The sequence below is a fragment of the Spodoptera frugiperda genome, chromosome 23 (assembly GCF_023101765.2).
Source record: "Spodoptera frugiperda isolate SF20-4 chromosome 23, AGI-APGP_CSIRO_Sfru_2.0, whole genome shotgun sequence".
Taxonomy (NCBI): Eukaryota; Metazoa; Arthropoda; class Insecta; order Lepidoptera; family Noctuidae; genus Spodoptera; species Spodoptera frugiperda.
This window is the reverse complement of record NC_064234.1, coordinates 3,220,265-3,242,878: the sequence shown is the minus strand read 5'-3', so window position 1 is coordinate 3,242,878 and position 22,614 is coordinate 3,220,265. Positions and strand designations below refer to the sequence as shown.

Sequence of the window (22,614 nt, the reverse complement as noted above, 5' to 3'; positions counted from 1 at the left end):
ATGGACTTGATCCGTCTATGAGATTCTTATGTTTGGATTTACTGTTCTTATGGATTAATCAACTAATATCACGGGTTTTGGACAAAAAGTGCATTTTAAGATCAATGGTCGTTCGTTGTTTTGTGTATTAGATGAAAAATAATAACCACATTACGTTAGTTATATTAGTTTTCGCTAGTTTTTGAACCAGTTTCCTAAAAATATCGTGCTAATGTATTGATCAATTAATTAATAAAAATGGTAAAGTTCACGTACATGACAGAAAAAACTTAAAGAAAAACTAAATAATGGAAATAAATGAATAAAATTAATTAATAAATACTATATAAAACATAAAAAAGCTAATAAAATAATTTAAAATCACAAAAAGTGTTCCTAGCAGAGCGTGGTTTCGATCCACGGACCTCTGGGTTATGGGCCCAGCACGCTTCCACTGCGCCACTCTGCTACTTGACAATGAGACCGAAATAGCTGTACCGTTGTTACACACAGATTGCCAACTATTTTGTGTGACGTAATATGTTATTGGCATTACAATATTAGACGGAGATAGATAGTGTCATGTCATTGGTGATTAATAAATAGATACGTGATTTTAATGACTTGCTATTGGTTCATACATGTTGATATAAAAATAAAATATTTTAGTAATAGAGATGTGTGATTGCGTGTGAATTATAAATTAAATTCCTATATAAGTAATTATGAAATTGTCTAAGTAAGAAATAATTTTTAATTACGTAAATAAAGATGGTAGTTGTACCCATTATTACTTAATTACATTCCTCTGCTTACTCCGCCGACGATTACACTTTACGGCGAAGATAATCAGACTGATCCTCAATTAACTCCAAAGAAAACCTAGACGTCTAATTAAACCCAATTAGCTAAAACAAAATTCCTTTTATAAATGAAAATTGTATTCTTCCATAACCTAACAGCGTTGTGTCTCAGGCAAGCTCAATAAAAACGGCTGATATTGTTGGCGACGGGGCGCTGACGTGCTTATTAACGGGAAAATTGAAAATTGACTGAGCAACATGATTGGCAAGGGAATATTAGCTGGATGCAATTTTGCCGGCGAGCTCTTGTTTGCGTTTTTAAAAAGAAAATACTCGTGTGACGTTAATCCATCATTTTGGCGCGAACGCCATTGCTTGCGCGGGAAACTGCTAGCTACTTTATAGTCAATTAAGTCGGTTGAAAGACGTGTGATTATTTCTTATACATTTTAATATTATGGATTATTTTGTGGCTTTGTTTGGAGATGAGAAAGCTTTTTTTAGTTTTTAAGTGATGGTCGTAAATTAGTTCGCTCTATCGATAATAGATGGCGTGAGTAGTTCGAAGTTGTTAGAATGATGCAATAAAATAATATTTTAGTTTTAGATGATAAAATAGTTTTAGTTTACCCCAAAAATCATATAAGACGAAATTAATTATTACTTAACATTTTAATAGGTTTTAAAAAATAATGTACAATTAAAGCTTGTTTTATATGAAATTTAAACAACATTATTTCGCATTTGTTTGTAAGTACAATACGATACAATCATGCTTATTGTTAAACTAAAAATGTACCTATATAACAGGAATGTTTATTACTCACGTCATTTAAAATTTAAAACTGAGCCATTGTAAACAGTTTACAAACGAGGTGTTAGTAAGCTTGTGTTACAAATTAATAACATAAATAACATAGATTGAGTCGTTAATCACCACCTTGTTTTATTAGAAATATCGGTAGAAGAAAGCATTTATCGATGTTGTACACTATTAATAAATCTATGACCAAACTTGTTTCCAAGAATTATTATAAAGTTGTAAAGCTTAAATAACCACAATTAATTTTTCAGTATCTATAAAAAATATTTTCATCAAATGAAATTAATCGAATAAAATAAATTAATCGATTTAACTCGTTTTTAATCATCGATGAATGATAAGGAGCGCGCCGGTAGCGCCCCTAGCGTCGGCGGGCCGCAGCTGCGTGGCGAACGTTCCCTATTATACGTTTATTATTGTCGCGTGTTATTTCCAATATTTTTCGCCATCTCATTACTCGGGCCGCACTGACGGCGCTAATCCGTCGGGAGAAGACGCGCCTTAATGGAGGTGATCATGTGTCCTAACGCGTAACGTATTGAAATATGACGTATTGGATGTACCTTCGGGGATTCAGCGTTAATAAACGAAAAAAAAAACACTTCGATTATGGAACGCTCTCCCCGGACGGGCACGCATCGCAATAATTCTCTCCCGTATGACAGGCCAATGATAAATCAAGGCGACTGTGAGAAGAAATGCCAATAAATATCGCGCCGAAATCCAATAATTACGAGGCAATGAGCCGGCCGGCCACAAATCAACGGACGGACGGACGGACGAACGCATACTAACGTCTTATCCTAACATCAGATTAAAAACATCAATACTTGTCAATAGAGGTCGCCTCCCACGTAATTATAGCCAACAATATCCCGGGGAGGCCGAGACCGAAAAGGATTAACATATATCAAGGTGGAATAATTGAAGGAATCGATTAAATGAAGAGTATTAATTGCTGATGCGCCCGCGCAGCCCGAGATCCCATCGCGCGCCGCGCTTTGATATGTTCTGTTGTAATGTAATATTAACTGACCGTCCGTCCGTCTGTTATGGAATACGATAAATAAATAACATTATGCGTGTACCTAACATAACTTTGAAACTTGCGAGGGGGGAGGGGGGAGCCTTTAGCAAAACAACATCGCGATTAACACAGTTAATTCCCCAATTTAAAAACCGAACAAACAAATGTATGTAAATTGCGCAACTCTATGTAAAAGCCGACGATAACCTTGCAAAGTAAAGCACGCGAGCGGCCCGGGCAGAGGCGACCCTATGTACAGGCACGTAAGGGCGGGCCACTGGCAAACTCATCGTTGGCAAATTGAAGTGAACTCGAAACAAGCACGTTCAGAAACTGCTTACACGAATTAGCGCATCAAAACGGGCGCAGGGGGCGAAATTAGAAAACTCTTCCCCTCGCCCCGCGGCCCCCGCCCCCGCGGCCGTTCCGCACGTCATAAACTGACAATTTACGATAACGCCGGGATTAGCCTGTTTGTCTGTTATGCATTCGAGTATGGAACGGAGCGGGTGGAGTTACAATGTCGACGTGTGAAACGGAACGGCTCACGGGCTCTCCCGTCCGTCGTTCACAAGCGGGTAGATGAAATTGTTTTACATTTACATGCACACGACACGCGCCTTCATAACGCCGGCACCCAGCTTGTACAGGTCTCGACTCCACTCCAATGTGTGCCTGCCGCCTGCTCATTCGCTTCGAACATTTCATCAAATACGTTCGCCATCGTCATTGGCAGAACAGAATAAAATGTAGGTCAATGGGTCCATAAAACACTTCCTGTTCTTATATATTCGACTTTTATTTGACGTAAACAGCTTCTATTGGTAACATTTTCATCAATTTCAAAGGGACTGCGACGTTACGGACGACATCGACAACACTTCCAAAGAACCTCACAGTTATAAAAATTCTTGACACTTAACAAAAACAGCCTGTAACTAGTTTAAAAATAATTCCTTACAACAATTTTGGAACTAGGTAAGTAATTACGCGTGATATTTATAATCGAGTATTGTTTTAATTGCTGTTAAAATTTAATCGATATCAATCGATTCATTACTTTAGTTCCTCAATAGCAACCGAGTCGTTCATCTGTTCCATTAAGTAAAATATGGAGTTTGGACACGATACGTGCCCGATGTAGTGGAAGTAATTGCATCCTTACCGTAATATGACGGACAGTGTTGGACGGGACACGGTTTTATGCGAAGTTTTAACATTGAATGACGGAAAAGTTTCTTGTTCGATTTTACATAAGGAAGTATTACATGAATGTAATGTCACACGAACAAACAGAAGATAAATGTTGTACATCGTTTGCATGATATTTTTTGTCTAACACTTAAAGGTCATTAGGGAATGGTCATTTTAATTAAAGAACATATTTCCGTTCGAGGAGGAGCCGGCGAGCCGCGGCCCGCGAGCCCTCGGCCCGTGTTTATTGGTACATTAATGAATTTATCTATTGGTGCTAAGTCGTTAACTTCGTCCTTACCTACTCATGAAAGCAGTGTTATGCATGTATATCGTCCATTAAAACTTACGGCGACCATGCTTAGTATTCGTTGGAGACATAAAAACTAACTGCCGCGTTAGCTAATGTTGCCAGCGTTGCAGTGTTTGTGCGTTTGTACATACTTTTAATACGTTACTACGAGGCATTCTTACGTATTGCTTGCTCGGCGTCGTTGTGGTACTGGTATGTGTAATTTTCTACTTGTTTACTCGTAATTATTAATGAGTTATGAGGCTTCGGCACTAAATATGTAGTTTACAAGTCCTTCCATGGTTTGTTTTTTCTCGATTCTTAATAATGTGTGCCCTAGCATTGGCCTCTAGTTCATAACGTATGCAATTATTTCTGTTTGAACAGTAACACTGTTAGAATATGCTAATTTCGTTGTGCATTAAATTAAGTAATTAATATCTATCAAAGATGTAAGTGATTATTTTTTCCTCACTTGCTTTAATTTATTCATTGGGTACCATTAATAAGTTAAGCGTTCGTAGTTATTACAAGCTGGTATTTAAAACAAGGAAAGCTCAGACACTCGTGTTACAATGAGACTGACAAAGTGTGTAGCTGTATTTTGTTCCGGATAAGTACGCTGACGATTAAGCGTATAATAGTAAGTGGGAGGGTGTCGGGCCAGTTCGCGCGTAGTGGCAGCGTGGTCTCCCTACCGCTAATTTCTTAAAGGGCGAGCCGCGGCCGCACACCGTGAATAATTGTCGCGCTAAAAGAAAACCCAGCAAATCTCCACGATTAGCATAAAAACCATCTAAACAGGCTAGAGGAAGCCAGCGTCTTCCTTCCGCAATATTTGTGAAAAAATTACACATTTCCTGCCGACATTTTGTCTCTACACCGCGGTCGCTGAGCGCTTGCGACGGTAAAAAAGTAACTAATGTTAATTGCACCGCCCGGCAAAATAAAATGGTAATTAATGAAGCGAATTGTAAAAAGAAATTGTTATTGCCCTGGATGGTTACCTCCTTTAGAGCAACACTGCGACGGTTGCTCCCTGGCGTTCGAATAGTAATTCCGCTCCCTCTAGTCTGATCCAGACATCTGTTCCGATTCCCAATAAAAGTAGACGGCAGCCGAAACATAGAATTTTATCACTGCTGTGTCCATCATAAAGCATCCCTGGCGGGTCTGGGTGAGGGGATGAGAACAGAGGGGCGCATAAAAGTTTACAGGCATTCGGCTAATAAATCGTGTCAAATAAATAAGTGTTGAGTCGGTTGGCGGCATATTGATTCGTCATGTGCCGCCTTAGAGCGGCGCGGGGGACGGGGGCTGGGTGGCCATAAAGGTGCGTAATGGCCGCCGTCGGAAGACAGCGCAGTGGCGCGCATCGATTAGCGCTCGCCGCCGCGTCAGCCGCCGACGCAACGCGCCTCACTAGCACTCGCTGCTGTCCAAACGTGACCTCATCACTATTGACATGACAGCCACCGACCACGAACAATCAGAACCGATCCAAAAATACACACTCCACTATTTAGCCGGAGGACACAACTCACTCAATATTTCCCAGCTCCGCCGTATCGAGTGGGAACACATCAAGTTTTTTATTGCCGTACTAGATGGCGTTAGTTGTGGCATCGGCTTACAACAAGGCGGTTATTTTATGATTACTTGATACAGTTTCCGCATTTAAATATTATACGGATTACGAAAGATATTTTACTTGCGGAGTCGATAACCTTTTATGTAGCCGTGGGACTGGAGGAAATAATTTTATTTGAGGACTTGTAGTGTAAGTCTGTATTGCAAACATTTACGTATTTATGATAAATCAACGACAATATTGTTCGACAATGTATGGGTAGTTTTAGCGCCTTGTGTGATGTTTTATTGCAATGGTTGTGTATTGAATGGCCGGTGTGGTGGCTGGACAGTATATTACAATTATTACAATGAGTTACAACATCATTACTGCGGTAATGTAGTTCCTGGAGCTATAATGTGGACGATATCCCGTGATTAGTGGCTGTGTTTTATACACAGGGTGCTTCACGACATTCATTACTATACTGTCTTTTTGTTGACTTTCAAAATCTTGTAACTTATTTCTTCAACATAATCTGGTCGCAATTTAAGAAATTTTATTTCGAAGAGTAATAAAAATTCAAAAATACGTCCGGGCAGTGCCTTAAAAGCAATTCATAAAAATATTAAGCATATATCTTACATTTTAATTTTCACTCAAAAATATGTCTTGTTTTCATGATACTGATACAAATCTATATGAAGAAATCGTTAATTAATCGTTTAAACTCAATTAATCGCATCAACCGTCCTGTACGAGCCGGGAATCGAATCGGGTCTCTTATTGCCGTTGTATTCGGACGTTGATTAAAATCTCTCACTACATTCACACAAAGCCTTACTTTGATATATGTATAAATCTTATGAAACGTCTGCCCGTCCCGAGTACATATGCCTGTCACGGGAATAACACCTTTATTCTTTAGGCTGTTGAGTATTAATTGGTCTGTGAAATTAAAAATAGCTGGCTACCACCTGTCAAGTGATATATTGACTTTAAATAACATATCTTATTTATGTTGAATCGGAAACAAAATGGTATAAAAAAGGGTTTTATTATAAATAATCGTGTCGGCTCGGAGTGGGTGTATAACTAAATTTGTACACGGCCGTGTATTACAAGTTATTGTTTGCGTGTGCGTGTGTTTGTCAGGCTGTTTGTGCTAGTACGCCGCACGGCTGCAGATAAATTGACGGAGATAGTGTTTCTTTCTCTGTTTAACAAGGTGATTGTTTCATGTGTTCAACAATAGCTGCTTGACTATATTAAGAAGGCATGGAAAGTAAATTGAGGTACATTTGTGAAGCGTTGTCGGAAATAAATCATTAGACGCGTTGCTGCTATTTTATTTAAGGTCTGCGGGACTTCTAGACGGGTTTTATAGCTGAACCTTGCGTAATGGAGACTTGAGTGTCGTGGAGCCTTAAACACTTTCCATTTCTTTGATATTGTTTTACTTTTTAGGTTCAATCGAAAGGATATTAATATTAGAATGAACACCAGTTTGAACAGACATCATTAAAATGTTGGATTTTGCCTTAAGGCACGATTAAAATGTATATTTCGATAGATATAACAAATATAGATAGATTTATGAAAATTTGTCACAAATTGTAAACATTGACCATCGTCTAAGGAATGAAAAATAGTTGCGTAAACAAATATGAAGTTTCCATTTACCTTTTGGGATTACAATGGTTAATAATTCTATTGACTTCCAGGAATGCATAGAAGAAGTCCGTTACAATAACAAAAACAAAACATAATGGAGAACATTGCAAAAAATGCTGCCCAAAATCCATTTGACTGCCGATAATATGAATTTAAATCACACAAACACAATTCGACCAATACATTACCACAACCTTTTTCGACGTACGAACCGCGAAACCATTAAAAACGTACACATAATTCAATTCAGATCGAGTTTTCAGCTCCCCGAGTCTATGACACACTCGCTAAATCTCACGGAAGGCGGTCTCGACAACCATAAATTTTTATTTCGTAAATAAAAATAATAAAAATAAATAAAAGCCGTTCCGTGTGCGACCGGAAACATTTGTCCCGCCGCGTCACCGTAATCCGGGACACTGGATTTATTATTAATTAGCTTAATATGTACCGGTAAACTATGGCAACTTTACCGGACCCTTGGCAACTTTACCATACTATAGGTATTCGGTATAAACTCATTTATCTAAAAATCTACCCACTAGAATTCTGTTTTGTAATAGTAGTATTTTTTAGACATTAAAAGGAAATATTTACTATATTTTGCGTAGACGCAAGACTGCTATGATGCCAGTAATAGCCGTCACAATGTAAGCGTGAAAATGTGCTAAAAGTTAGTAGTTCCTAAATTGTGCTCACAGAGCCTTAACTATTTGTCACAGGTGAGTGAAATTTTGATCTTGTATGTATAATATAGTTGGGATTACTGTTGTAATGTCAGCAATTGCTTTTTCTTTAATTTATTGATAAATAATCGCTTCGGTAATGTTGACACAGGTTAGGTAAAGTTGCCACGGCCTGCTTTGTGGCAACTTTACCTACAGTTAGGGTTGGCAATAAATGTTTTTTTCTTGTTTGTGTGTATGTAACCATTTTCGAATACCTAAATTTCACAGCATAATAGTGAATATCCTGGATGATAAGTTATAATGTATTTAATAATACCTTTTGTTTTAGAGCCAAATTGGCTCCCATGAAACAAAACTGCAAAAAACTCGGAGCTAGACACTATAAAAATTATACGGAAGTGATGTTAAAATTAGTTATGGAGATAGTGAAGTCATAAAATTAAAAAGTCAAGGATTAAACATTATTTTGTAGCCCTTTTTTACAATTTTAAACATATATACTTAAAATTTTAGAACTTAATTTAGTTTAAAAAGGAATAATATTTATGTTAGAAATTTGTGCGTTTTTTTTATTTTAGGTTTAAGGTTTATTATTTTTTTTTAAAATATACATGTCATAAAAAAAAATCTCATTTTTTGACAACCCCGAGCGTAACAAATTATTTGTATGTAAATTACGATGAAACCCGTGGCAACTTTCCCAACTGTCTGTGTAGCCGTTATCTTTATAGATTTCGTCATATTGTTTGCATTATAATACGAAGTAGTCCTAGATGAAGCCCTCTGTACCTCAACAACTCTTTAATATGCAATACACGATGAATACGGCGCGTAGGTAAAGTTGCCAAAAATTTGGTATCTTTACCCATGTTGTTTTTTCTTTACTACGGCTAAAGTAAGCGTTTGTATATAATGACGATTACGGTAAAGTGAGCCAGATAGACTACAATTCTAAATATATAGTTTTGGTTTCTATGCGTCTTATGGTTAAAAATATATTTCGATTTTTGTTCCAAAATATGGTAAAGTTGCCATGTTTTACGGTATCTAAATAAATGTGCGTTTGTTTTTGAACACGCTGTACATGGTATATACGTGACGGCCATTTTGATTTATTTGATTATTGAAAAAAGGAGCGTTTTGTTTTTAATTTAACCACTGCAATGTTTGAAGATGTCGTTTTTTTAAATCATAATCAATGTTCACTTAATTATTACTTCAGCTTGATGTTAATGACGCCAGGCTAGACATTCTATCACAACATACAATTTAGAAGTGGAAAACTAAAAACATGTATAAATAATTCATATTCGAGATTCTTAAAATCGAATCAATAAATCTATAAGATTTATCATTGACATTGACCCGTGGCGATCGTTGTCTTCGTGATATTTAAATTCATAATTTAAATAAAGAATCGTCAATATTTCAAAGGCGCTTATTCTATTGGAAAGGTCTTTGACTACTTTAAAACTGACGATTTTCGATATTATCAGCACTTACATAACAAATTAATTAAGTGAACATTTACCTATAAGCAAATGTAAATATTTTGTAATCTTCATTCTTTTTAAATTTTGAAAAAGGAAGTTCTACAAATTTATAATAACACTGGCAAGTAACAAGCTGGTACTGGCCGCTTTATCGAATTCTAATTTGAAATCGGAGACCGTTATTTGAATTCTAATTTCAAATTATAATTACTAAAGCCGTTTCTATGGATGTTTGAATGAATGCAACGTTTTTTGTTGGTATTATGAACAGTTAGCTATTATGCAAGCACTCGTAAATCAGTCGAGTACAGACAGACGTAATCTGTCCATTATGACGAGTGATGCATTACTATCATTGTTTGTGACGATCATAAATTTTAAAGTTTTTGCTTTCATTAAAAAAAAGTTTGGCTTTTTTGTGTAAGAAAGTCGGGGTTGTCGATAAATCTTTGAGGGATTTGAAGGTTCTGCAGCTAGGGGTGATAGTTTTAAGTGTTATCAGGCGGTTAGGTAATGATTTCGATATTATGTCGGTTGAATTTAAAAAGATAATTGGGTATGTATAGATAAGGAGACAATTAGTGACTTAATGAGCAGTGGGAAAGTAAAAGATAGCGTTAATAAATAACACAAGAATGAAAACTTCCTCTACCTCGCCTGTCTTATAACAAACAAAAAAGTTTGGATTAAGAACCTAATAAATATGTGCAGCCAGTGGAAATCTCAATGTCATCGGACAGTCACCAACAATGCTCAGGTGCCATAAATAAAAATATCAAAAATTGAAAAGAGAACAAAAATTCAATCGGTGTGGGATTTAAAAGAATTTCAAATATGGAACGATTTAATTTTCGTGAGAAGGGGATGGCGTGCGGGTCGCGAAGGGCGCGGGTGCAGGCGAGAGGGGGGTGGAGGGGGGGGGGGAGAGTGCGTACGAGTAACAGCCACGCACGCCATAAATCTGTCAAGAGACGGCCCCCAACAACGCCTTGGACGGTCCGCAAGGCACCGACAGTTTTTTGTTTAAGTAGTATAATAATTTCTATTTTTGGGCATTCGTATCAAGTTGTTTCGGTCTTTGACACCGCTGACATGTAACCTCGAACACACAAAAGAGAATAAAAAAATATCCGATTTGCATAAATAAAGCTAAAAGGTAGGATGCACTCTTGACATTTTTTTAAGTCCAAATGTGCACCTATAGTTCAAGAAAGTAAATCAATAAGGAAAAATACCAAAATGAACATAACTGCAAAAAATCAGATTAGGTAGTACAAAACACAATAATTTGGTATTGTGTAAGTATGTTATGTATACAGAAAGTTGCAACTAAATATAAAGGTACTCCTATTTAATAATTTGTGTCCATGTCCTACAATAATAAAATGGAACGTGGTACATTTAAAGAGTATTTTTTCTCTGACGACGCTACAGGGTGCAGTGGATCAACAGTGTACGAACTCTCGACGTCTCATAGCTGACATTGAACAAGTGAAATGTAGTACGAAGTTTCTTTTTTCCAGCAAAATGAATTAAAACCATAAATTCAAGTCTACATTGTTCTAGTAAATTCTTTTCTTATGACTATTACTCAAGGAAAAATATGATAAAAGCAATCATGTAATTTGTGATATTAAACTTACTAAGCAAAATAAATTTTCGGCGAAAATAAAACATGAAAGTTATGACGGTGACTGTATTTCATTAAAACAAAAACTTGTCAAATATATTATAGTCAGTAAATAGAGGGATTAAAAATACTTGCCTGCCAATCCGGAACCCCATATTTACAACCCGACAGGGGTGAACGGGGGTATCATAAAATAAACAACGCTTATCTAAAATTTTCGACAATACTGAACTAACCTTCAATTATCGCAAATGACATACGTCCAGAGCTAGTGTGGCAGTTAGCAAGCTCCGCCTCCGGTGGACAACGCCATCTATTGGACAACTTTGGTAAACGCAACGTCAAACTCTTTTAGGTTATGTTACTGTATTATCGTTCCGACTTCTTAAAACTATCATTACTAACAAATACAACTAGGAAACACAAAACAGAAAACATTTCTAACAACAACTGAAGATTTGATGTCCCAAAACAATAGTTAGAAGTTGACAAAAACAATTGAAAAGTACAGACGTTGGATGAACAAAAACACAATATTGTACGACACGAGATCTTGTTATTACGTAAAGAACGGCTACAACAATAATCATGAATATTCTATACACTAAAATATCAACACAAAATCACTTACCAGTGCTTATTTTTGAAGAAACACAAAATAAATCAGGAGCACGTCGTCTTCTTGTTCATTTGTGACTCAGCTCACTTCGCGAGTTACAGAGCGAGAAGTGCGTTCCGAATCGCCCCGAAGTTATCCGAATATATCCCGAAGCCCGTCCCTTCGGCCCGCCCCCGGTGTTTGACGGACAACGTTAGCATCGTGCAGCAGACGCGAAGCCCGCGCTCTTAGATAAGTACGCGCGGCGCGAATTCCGAACCTTCCATGCGAAATGTAGGTGATCGAAACGGAATGAACGAAACTTAAACTAGGCTGAATGTAGGTATACCTTGTCCATAAAAGATTACGGATAAAAAAGTCTGACAAAAATAAAATGGCTGACACTGGTGTTGTATTTTTTATTTGACTTGATTTGTAAAAAGTATCAAAACATTGTGTAAAAGTGAGAAGAAGTGCTAGGTTTGTTCTGATGATGATATTTTGAGGATATTCTTTATTTACCTACTTATGTGATGAATGACTCGTGTCGTGGTATTTTGGTACAAAAATTGTTGAAAATAAAAGTCGGATGACGGGCCGGTAACCGGTTGCGGGGCGATTTAAATCGAGCAGGTAAGTCGGACAATAGCCATCCAGCCACGATTCGCTTAATTAAACATGAATAAATAAAAATAATAAATAAGTTTGCTTGCTGATTTTTTCCTACAAGAATCGGTCATGATTTTTTTGTTTGCTTAAAGGACCACAGGGTCAATCTGTACATGTAGACATTTATAATTTGTTGTTTAATTTGCTTGCTTGTAGTTAGTTTGTGTTTAGTCAAACAGATGAAAGAAACAATAATTGAAGTAGTCTTACTTAGTTAATGTACCTACATAGTCTTAGATGTAAGTGATTATAAAAACTAGGAATTATTTCAAAGATTTAAATGAAAACTATAAAATTACAATATTTTTACTTACACAACACAATTATATCAGAAACTATGTTTTGGTAGCCAACACAACTATTAGTTCGTTTTCGTACTACTAGATGGCGCTACCAGTACCATAGTTGGTTAAAGACGAGTTGAAACAATGTAACATTGCACCTTTGTTTTATGTTTTTCTAGGTACAAATTATATAAAGGGAATCGTTAATTTATGTTGCTAGGCAGTAATTAGGTACCATTAAGCACATACACATTTTTCAGTTATTTATTGGGTTGACACAAACAGACATTGTTTATAAAGATTCTCAAACTCGAAACATAGACTCATATAATGACAGTACACCTTGTAATACCAAAGAAATAGTCGTTTAAGATAAATCCTACGCCAAACAAAAGAAACATGAACAAGATGGGCATAGTATGGATGGAAGCGAAACACCTGCAGATTTAATGCCCATTGCTTATCTTAGAGTTGGTCCTAAGACGTGTCCGAGGAATAACACGGAGAACACGTCGGTTCACGCTGATACACGTGTCTTAAGATACTAAGTTTTGAGACTAGACATCAATATATCTGCGTCAGGATCTTGGGAATCCACCTTTAAAGATTTCATCTTGATACGAGTATAGGTACTTCGTTGAGTAGGTACAGAAGAGTGGTGATGTGTTCTAAAGAGGTTTTTAAGGTTTTGGCTTGAAATCTGTTTTGGTCGTATTGGATAAGTTCGATTTGAATGTTGATCATGATCATTAGAGACACATTGATATTTTGTCGTATTTTGGTTTTAATAATCTGTTGCTGACTGCATAAAAACTGGCGTTTTCAGATTTACATAGCCTACCAAAACATATGTAGCTATGTAAAACCAGTACTAGAAGAGTAAATTTAAGACCTTAATGATAAAAAGTACAGAATCCTTGACGGACATTTGCGACGCATCTCATCCTGACCAACAACCTTCCTTTCCCTTACCTTTTTGTATTGTATATTTTTGGAACCATCATCAACATTCAACAGTTGTTCTACATAATGATATCGATAAATAAGTTTTCATGACCATTACTTAAGAATTAATTCGTCCATTTCAAAGTTCAACCGTTGCGTGTACCTCCAGGCACAAAGTTCCCGAAGCATCTCGTTTCTCTTACACATTCAGGACACCGCGTCGCCTCTCATCCCCGCTTTATTTATTAATAAAAACATTTACTACCCAAATTAGATTATCCGCGTCAAGAAAAAATTCTAGCCGACATCTCGCAAACACCTCTCATCTTATAGGGGAGATTGAAGTGGAGAAGCGGGGTTATGGCCTCTTGCAATCTAACTTTGGCTCGTTGTCGCGCCGTTAGTGTTGCCAGTCGGGAGAAAATTCTACCATCCCGGTATAAATAGTAGGTGTTGCGAGTGAGGTCATCAGCGGGAAAGTTTTAATGAATTGGCATGAGCTGTGTTTTTGTTTGCTTCATTTCGGCACGTTAGTTGTGAGCTCGTTGCAATTTTTATGAGCAGCCAAACTTGTCGCATCCCAGAAAGTCGTAGAACACCGATGTTTATTAATATAGTTTGCTGTATAAAGTCTAATATTTAGAAAAATCTCATCCTAAATTTCAGGTAATATAATACGAGTATGCATTGTTAAGTCTACAGAACAGATGTTGAAGCCAGAATTGGCTATCTGCTAAAATTAATCAAAGCAGTAACTCAGAACATCGAATAGTTGCTAATTGACAGGCGGCAGACGAGGCTCGTTCAAGGCTCTCTATTCTAGTTGGTACCAAGCCACCAAGGTCACGTCATATTCCAATAATTTATCCAAAAGCCTACGAGCGTCTGGTAACACTGTAGTGAAGGGGCTCATAAATTCCTGACGTTATTGCCACCAAATCAACTTACAGTTATACCATACATTCAGTACTACCGCCTGTCATATTCTGCACGACATATTTTTTCACATGGCAACATTTGTAAGGGTGCCGCTGGTAACTTTATAATGCCGACTAGTTGTTAATTAGAAATATTAAAAGTTTTATTTCGTTGATAAAGTTTAATATTTTATTAATGTTATGTTGGTAGATAGTTAATGTTTATGTTTTTGAGATATGAAGCCGAATGTATTATAATAAACATTGCGATTGACGATATTTAACTTGTTTACTATGAATAAGTAGTAAATATGAATAGCATAAATAAAAACATTAGGTTTATTGAAAACCAGAATTTTAAATTCTTTTGGACTATGTTTCATTTTCATCATAGTTTGGGAATCGAACTCTCAACACGTTAATGCTCTCCCACCCATTACACCAACTTACAATCGTAGCCAAAAATTACAAGACAGTAAGAACTCATTTAACAATTTCATAATTTATTTATTTAAATATTCAATACACCCACTGTATTAACTAAAAATCACGGTTTACTCACGTATATTAATGCAGAAAAACTACTAGTTTTGAGTCACAGAGGAACTCTTTATCATGAGCAGCGTCCGCAGACACTTTAACGTCGCGCAGCCTACTCTAATATAGTTATTATAAGAAAAACATACACTTTCACCCCTATTTACTTACCCACCATATTTTTCATAATGACTTCAAATAAATAAAGTGTAGGTACACATGCAATAAGAGTTAATGCGGTACACCGAAGCTCATTGAGTTGAGTTACAAGTAAAAAGGTAATTACTATAAAATGGAATAAAAACTCGGCGTATTTAGCAAATGAAGCCTATACCACGTCATTAATAATCATTAGTTGGTTGCAAGTGCTAACTTACACACACCACTGCAGGTATATACATTATACAACCTTTATTTAGATATAGGTAAAGATGTGTAAATTGCTCTCACTTTTATAGGTTAGAAATGAATATGTAGGTTCTACCATTATTAAATAAAATAGTTTTGAAATTGGATTGCAATAATTGTTAAAAGAAAAGAAAATGATCGAAGTTAATGTTTTAGAAAATTTCAGTTTCCTGACAATAATTCCAAAATAACCAAATGAGATCCCAGCATAAACTATTTTTGGGCATAATATGCCATGCCTCTCCAAAGGTACGATAGTAAAAGATTAAAATACATATAAAAAAAAAACAATGTTATCGGTTTACTCACGTAGCAATTTGACGAGGAAATCGACTAGTTTCAAGCCATGTTAGAGGCTCATATTTATGAGTAGCATTCCGCAACACACGATGCGGCGATTAGCACGCTGCTACTGAGTTCCTTGTGATAATGCTACGTGAGTAAGCTGATAACATAATAATTAATTTAAAGTCTCATGGAAGTTATAATAAAAGTATAAAAAAATAGTCGAAATAAACGTAAAACAGCCATGCGGACGTCAAATGCAACTGATATCGGTACCTGAGGCCTTCTATAGGTACATTATCTGTGCACATGTCAATCGGTTAGATAATGGCTGTCAATCATTAGATCAACTATCAATCAATGTGAACATCTGGTATCAGATACACGTAGGATTTGGCACACGCGATAGGAAAATGCGATATATACAGGTATTTTTAGATATTATTTACGAAAACATCACAATATCATAATAGACGTTTTTGACTGGGATTGGTACTAAATTTAAAGGAAATTATGAAGTTATAAAAATGATTAGAATTTACCAGTCTTTGTTTTTTCATCATCATCATATTTGTCAGCCCCATGAGGTCTATGGCTGAACATAGACCTTCCCAATGATTCTGTCCATATAGCTTCCATCCGGTCTTCATTCTGGTGATTCTTGCGACCTCTATCAGGTCGTCTGTCCACCTTACAAGTGAATGTTCTGCTCGGGCCGTTATGATTTTTGTTTACTAACTAATTTTTTTTGCATGTTTACCTACCATAGGGGTAAATCATTACAAGATTTGTTGAATTGTTGGTTTTGTCCCAATTTCATTCATAGATCCATATTAAATGAGAATGAGAGATATAAGGTTGAAAAAAATGAGAGTTGTACATGTCAATTTCGAGTCTTAAACGAATATGACCTATATTGATACATCGTCCAAGTAACCATTACACCTAGCTATGTAAATCAACATAAAGTATCGCAGAGGTCGTGTCCTCTAAAGCGTTGTCAAGGCCAGAGTGACTATTGTGAGCCAAGTGTAAGCACAATGCGTGTTTAGGGATGGCCACCTCCGGACGGTGCCAACTGGTAGGAGATATAGTGAGGTTTTTGTCAATAGACGTGTGAATCATTTAAGAAGATTATCAGTAAACTGTATATCTAATAATATGCAGTTTATTTTCAGTACTTTATTAATGTTTAGGTATTGCAACATACCTATCTCCGTCTGTGTCTTGGTATTTTCCGTTCAGAATTGAAACATCTAGCGTTTCAGCCATTTCTGCTAACAGCGCCCTAAAAAGTATGTTACCGTCTCAACGTCCACTCAAACGTTAGTAGCACATTAAGCTAAAACTTAGCAGTAAATGTGTGCGTTACTTCTAATTAGCTGCTGTAGTAAGTGGCCTTTAACCGGCTTTACACGCGTTGTGCCCGTTTTGGCCTATTACCGGCCCATTATACGCCCTTTGAGAGCCTCACTCGGTGCCTTTACGTACCTCGGTGTATGTATTTATCGGGAACACTGAATGTACTGACAGATTTAGGAATTAGAACTAGTCCTGACAAGAAATGTAAAACATGTGAATGGTCACGCGAGGCACGTCGCGCGCCGTACGCAGCTCCACTGCCGAGTACAGCGTGTAATATCACTCAATAAGCTGAATGCCAGTATTCTATGTCCGAACGTGTATTTACGTTCCATTGAACATGACCTTTGACCACTCGCAGCCACATGATAAATTCTGCGTCTTACACGCTTGTGGAAATTATTAAACTTGATTTCGACTTAACTCACGGTAATTACTTCCCTTAGACATCCTAAACCATCGGGTTATCATCGGTGTAATATAATATGTACGAATAAAGTAAATATTAATTTCGTCGAGATCTGTTGCAATTATTGCATACCGTTGAGCCTATTACAGCTTACCCGTTATTACAATGTTGCGTGATATATAGCGTGTCGACTACGTACAGACGCACAGACGTACATATAGTTTATTTATCGATATTCTATAACCGAAACCGAATACTTAATGCTCAATAAGGCAGGCAGACGATTAATTTTCTTTCAACATTAGCAACGTATGCAAATTATGATATTTCATAAGATAACACATTCCTTATCGCGTACAGCTGTAAGTGAAAATAAAAATAAAATTCTTCAATTTCAGCATTATCAGGGACTATTAAGGGACACTTTATTTTAATGGCCACCGCACTGTGGCAGATTTAATCGATCGCTCCGCGAACCAATACAGTCGCCGCGTCCGTTCCCGATGACAGATAGCGACGAAATGCGTTTAAAATTTTAAAATTGGAACGTGGGCATGCGTGCGCACGCGCATCGTTCGCTGAAATTCCGTAATGAGCAGGTGACCACCGTATCGCGACTCGGCGTGTCTACTTAGTGTCGAGAGGTAATGTTGAGCAAAATAATTAGCGAGTAATATTTGTTAGTTCACTCAACAGGGAGCCGTTTGTATAAAATTGTTTATGTAAATTACAGCTCGCAACTATAAACTCGTTCAATTTTGTTGCTCCTTTGGTTAATAATCCTTTTTGAATTATTTGTTTGTCAGACTGGATTGTAGTCGACGACTTTATTTGGTTCTGTTAGCTATCCTACAAAGGTACAACTGTATAATTTTATATTACCACGAGAAATAATTGTTCGCTTTGTGAAAGAGTTTTATCGGTGAGCATCAATGACATATTGACGTGTAAAATAGTGAGCTTCTAAACAGATGGGGGAGCGAGCACCTGCTGCGGGGCAGATGCATGGGTAAAAATATTCAATAGTGTCAGATTTCACTATGGAAACGAATATAACTCACTCTGTAATCATTTTGTGTAATTTTCTTGTTAATTAGAGGATAAAATAAGGTGAAAATAGCAGTTGTAGGATCGAGTCGGGCCGATCGTCTCAGTATTAGTGCATGTGGACACAAAACAAAAACAGACAGACGAAAAAAGATGCAAAAAATGTCTGCCGCCGCGCTATCTGCAGCTCGCGATCCTGTCTCAAATAATGGCACAGGGAAACACGTGGAAACGATTTTAACTAGATTTTTCAAGATGGTATTTAGACATTTTGACTATTTTTCTTCTTTTAAAATTGCTTAATTTTATTTACTTCATTATAAGTTTCATTTTCAGTAATGTTTAGATTTTGCAATTTTTGATTCAGTCTAGAACTAACCAGGTCCCTGTTTACAAGTTCGTCGTATCGAAGTAATTAAATACCTTTGATTTACGATTTATAGTGTTATAATGAAGCACATATATTATCTATAAATGCAAGGATTCTGAGTACTTCATGGAATTAAGATGTAAATTACTAAGCAGAATCTTTAATTACCTAGGTACATTAATTAGATGTCATTCCTATGACGCCTTACGACACCACAGTTATGTGTTATGAGTTATGATATGACGGATACCTCTGTTTTATGATAAATCTTTCTGGTTAAATGTATCCATTCCCAACTCGTTCCAACCACTTATGAACAAACATTTTTCTTCAATTTCAACGTCATCTTTATCACCAGCAGCCTGTTTCCGACCATTACCAAACACAAACCTCTCCAAAATGTCATATTCCCCACAAATAATATTATTTACAAAAAAATCTAGTGCTACTTCGTCTCCACGGGCTTCCAGCGGTCAGTCGGGCCAGTAGAGCACGCGGCTCGGCGCGTAAATCAGCATCAACATAGTGTCGCCCCCTCGTTTTGCTCGCATTCACTTAAGGCTCGCAGCCTTACCCCTCCCCCCCTCAGTACCCAGCCACACAACCTTACAATGATGTGGTATCAGTGGTGGGTTTGATGACGATGTTTTCAGTCACTTTACTTTTAAAGGATCAGACTCAGACAGGTCGGACTTACTTGAATTAAATTATAGTTGTGATTGTTGAGGGCCACAGTTTGGAAAATTAAACTTCTAGTATCGAAACAAAATTGTAACGTTGCTTAATTCGTTAGGAAAACTGCTTATATAGGTACCTGGTACATGTTATGAATCAACTTATCACGGTCCTCATTCATTTCAATGTCATTGTCTCTCCTCTTCTAACGAAGTACAGTCTCTATCAATCAACATAACGTCTTCTTACATTAACATGACATGACACAAACAAACTTATGACATGATATCGACACAACTGAAAACATAATCTCGTAACAGCTGACAAATCCTGCAATATCCGAGAATGTTCTGTACAGTCGTCAGCGTCACAACTGGTCCCGTCACGCAGTCGTCACGTTTCCATATCGCGTCACTGTCGATCGCTTTATATAAATTTAGAACGAACGCCGCTTGACTGGCGCCCGTCAGACGATTTTGACGGGTGTGCCATCAAAGTGTGGACAGAAGGACCACAATTTTCAGTGGAAGGGTTGAAAGGACCAATTTTAGGTTAAGTATTAGTAAAGATCGTGCCTTTTCCAACATTTGAATTAATAAGCATCATAAGAGACCTGCAAAAATATAGGTTATCAGGTTACTGAAGAATTTCAGTTCTGGTTATGAGTTTTATTCAGACTTACTTAGAGCATTTTATGAAAACTAAATTTCAGTTTATGCTAAAATCTTCTACAAGTATTGACGTTCATTTAATTTCTCTAATTCATTCAACTTTCGAAAACATTATACAAAATCCGAATATCTTATCTGAGAAAAATATTACGAAACAAAAAACTGCACATTGTAGTGACCCTTCTGCCCAGCTATATTATGACGTGGCATTGTCAAAATGACGGCTCCCTGTATTGACGCCTGCCGATAACGTCCATCGGGGAATTCTAAAACGCTGATAGTATTTTGTTTGGTTTAATTTTGCCAAATAAAATTGTATTGTTCTGGTTGTAGTGAATTGTTATAACGAACAGTTAGTCGCACGACCAGCCATTAATACTACTACTTTGGTACTTTGAAAACTTAATTGGTCTTAGTGGGTTGTTTACATAGCTATGTAGTAATTAAGAAATGTATTTAAACGTGTAATATTGTCACCTGTCTTTCTTCGTGGTCTTTACGTACAGAAGGACCAGATGCAGTTGTATAACAGTACTTGAGTGTTAGGCATTAGATAAATGTTGTCCCAGCTATATTAATGGTCTGTCCCTTGACAAGGAAGCCTCATTTGACTCGACTATTTATGTGGTATCTTGCTATCGTTGTTTAATTGCTTTGAAAAGTTTAGATAATTGGTAGGGTGTTATCAAATGGCGGTGGAATTAGGTATTTACTAAGTTTTTTTCTTTGTAGAAATTATAATATAACTGTCACCTATCACCTATGACTCCGATACAAGTATAAATAAAAAGCAAGGTAAGAAAGTCATACATAAATCAAATATGAACTTTAAATTCATCGTTATTCACTATCATAATATTGTTTTAAGTTTAACAAATAGCTTCACTTTTACTTACCCTTTTGAGAAATAATTAGTTTAACATTATGTTAATTTTTGATTATTTTACTACAAAAGACACCTGCATACAAATGGCAGCATTGGTATGCAGCAGCAAAATATTAATTATTTTAACAATCTCTACCAACTACCAGCAATTATCAAGATGCCACCTACTGCTCCACTGCTTACAAGTAATTACAACTTTATACATTTAAATCAAAATAACCGCGTATCATAAGACCGTATCTCTGATCTTTACAGTTTCAAATTATTATTTCTCATTTTAATTAATTTAAACATAATTTTGTACTAAGTACGAACTTGGTCCTTTAGGTTGATATTCTTTTGATAATTAAATAAAGTGAGCAATGTATTCTATCAAGACATCTGAAATGACATTAATTTTACAGCAGCTACTAATTATAGAAGTGTAAAGGTCATATCGTCAGTTAGCTTTATTTACATAGCGGACCAAGCTAGCGGGCCCGTGTTTTATTATTTCATACTAGTCTCGCTTGTTGCTTACTTTATTAAAGTCTTCGCCGTTTTATACTTATATAAACTTTAAGTATTCCACTGTTTATGAATTTGCGAAGATAGTGCGATAAAGAAATGTATCTTTAGTGTCGTAAAATTGTTGAAACACGCTCCTGTATTGCGTACAAGCACACTTTGATAAGGTTTACAACTTGACAATTAAGAAGTTGGTACAACATAGATAAATTGTGAGTAAACACGGTGTATAGTGTTGAACAGGATGTATTGAGTGAATTATTTACATGAGGGAATGCAGTTATACAACTGTTTATTGTAATTACCTGAAGTAAACTATCTAGGGTTATTGACTACTAAAGTGGCAAATAGACAAGAAAGTAGTCTCGAAAAGTTAACAATATGTTATCATGTCACTCAAATTTTGTTACTCGGTACATGGATCAGTCAAAGGAACATCTTCTTTTACTATACTGGCATCCAACAATGTCGTTGCAATTGCAATCTGCTTTTGAAAGGTGGTCTGTCCACTTGGTTCTATACGGAAATTTAACCTGAGACACGATGCGCAGCAGCCACTTTTTTTATCAGACTCTTACTGACTAAATACCACCGTTTCTACTCCTGCTTTAAGCCGGGGCTCCGGTAAATCCGCTGGGTAGTTCGCGCTAACCATATCAAAAGGACAAAAACAAACTGATTCAATTGTTACAATTGTCCCTTCATCAAATTTTTTATCATTATCGACATGATTTATCTATTTATCCATACGTAATGTTACATTTATATTTAAATTATTTTCCAATAAAATTGACGCACCTCACACAACAACTAAATTATTCGTATTAAGTAAATTATTTATCATGCCTTTGCTAACATTAAAAGATTTTA

At 36.5% G+C, this 22,614-nt stretch overlaps 2 protein-coding genes and 1 non-coding gene across 3 annotated transcripts in view; 1 reads left to right on the top strand and 2 right to left on the bottom strand.

The window, feature by feature from the left end:
- The window catches only part of LOC118282023 (zinc finger protein 433), a 29,261-nt gene extending 17,296 nt beyond the window's left edge, over nucleotides 1–11,965 (bottom strand). Inside the window, exon 1 of the mRNA XM_050703153.1 lies at nucleotides 11,806–11,965. The gene's annotated coding sequence lies outside the window, so the exon portion shown is untranslated. The remainder of the gene's footprint in view (nucleotides 1–11,805) is intronic.
- Nucleotides 377–448, bottom strand: Trnam-cau (transfer RNA methionine (anticodon CAU)). Its single transcript has one exon. It is a non-coding gene; the product is annotated as a tRNA-Met (tRNA).
- A 272-nt stretch (nucleotides 11,966–12,237) lies between the features above and the next one.
- Nucleotides 12,238–22,614, top strand: part of LOC118266759 (protein tiptop) — a 287,124-nt gene continuing 276,747 nt past the window's right edge. Inside the window, exon 1 of the mRNA XM_050703152.1 lies at nucleotides 12,238–12,405. The gene's annotated coding sequence lies outside the window, so the exon portion shown is untranslated. The remainder of the gene's footprint in view (nucleotides 12,406–22,614) is intronic.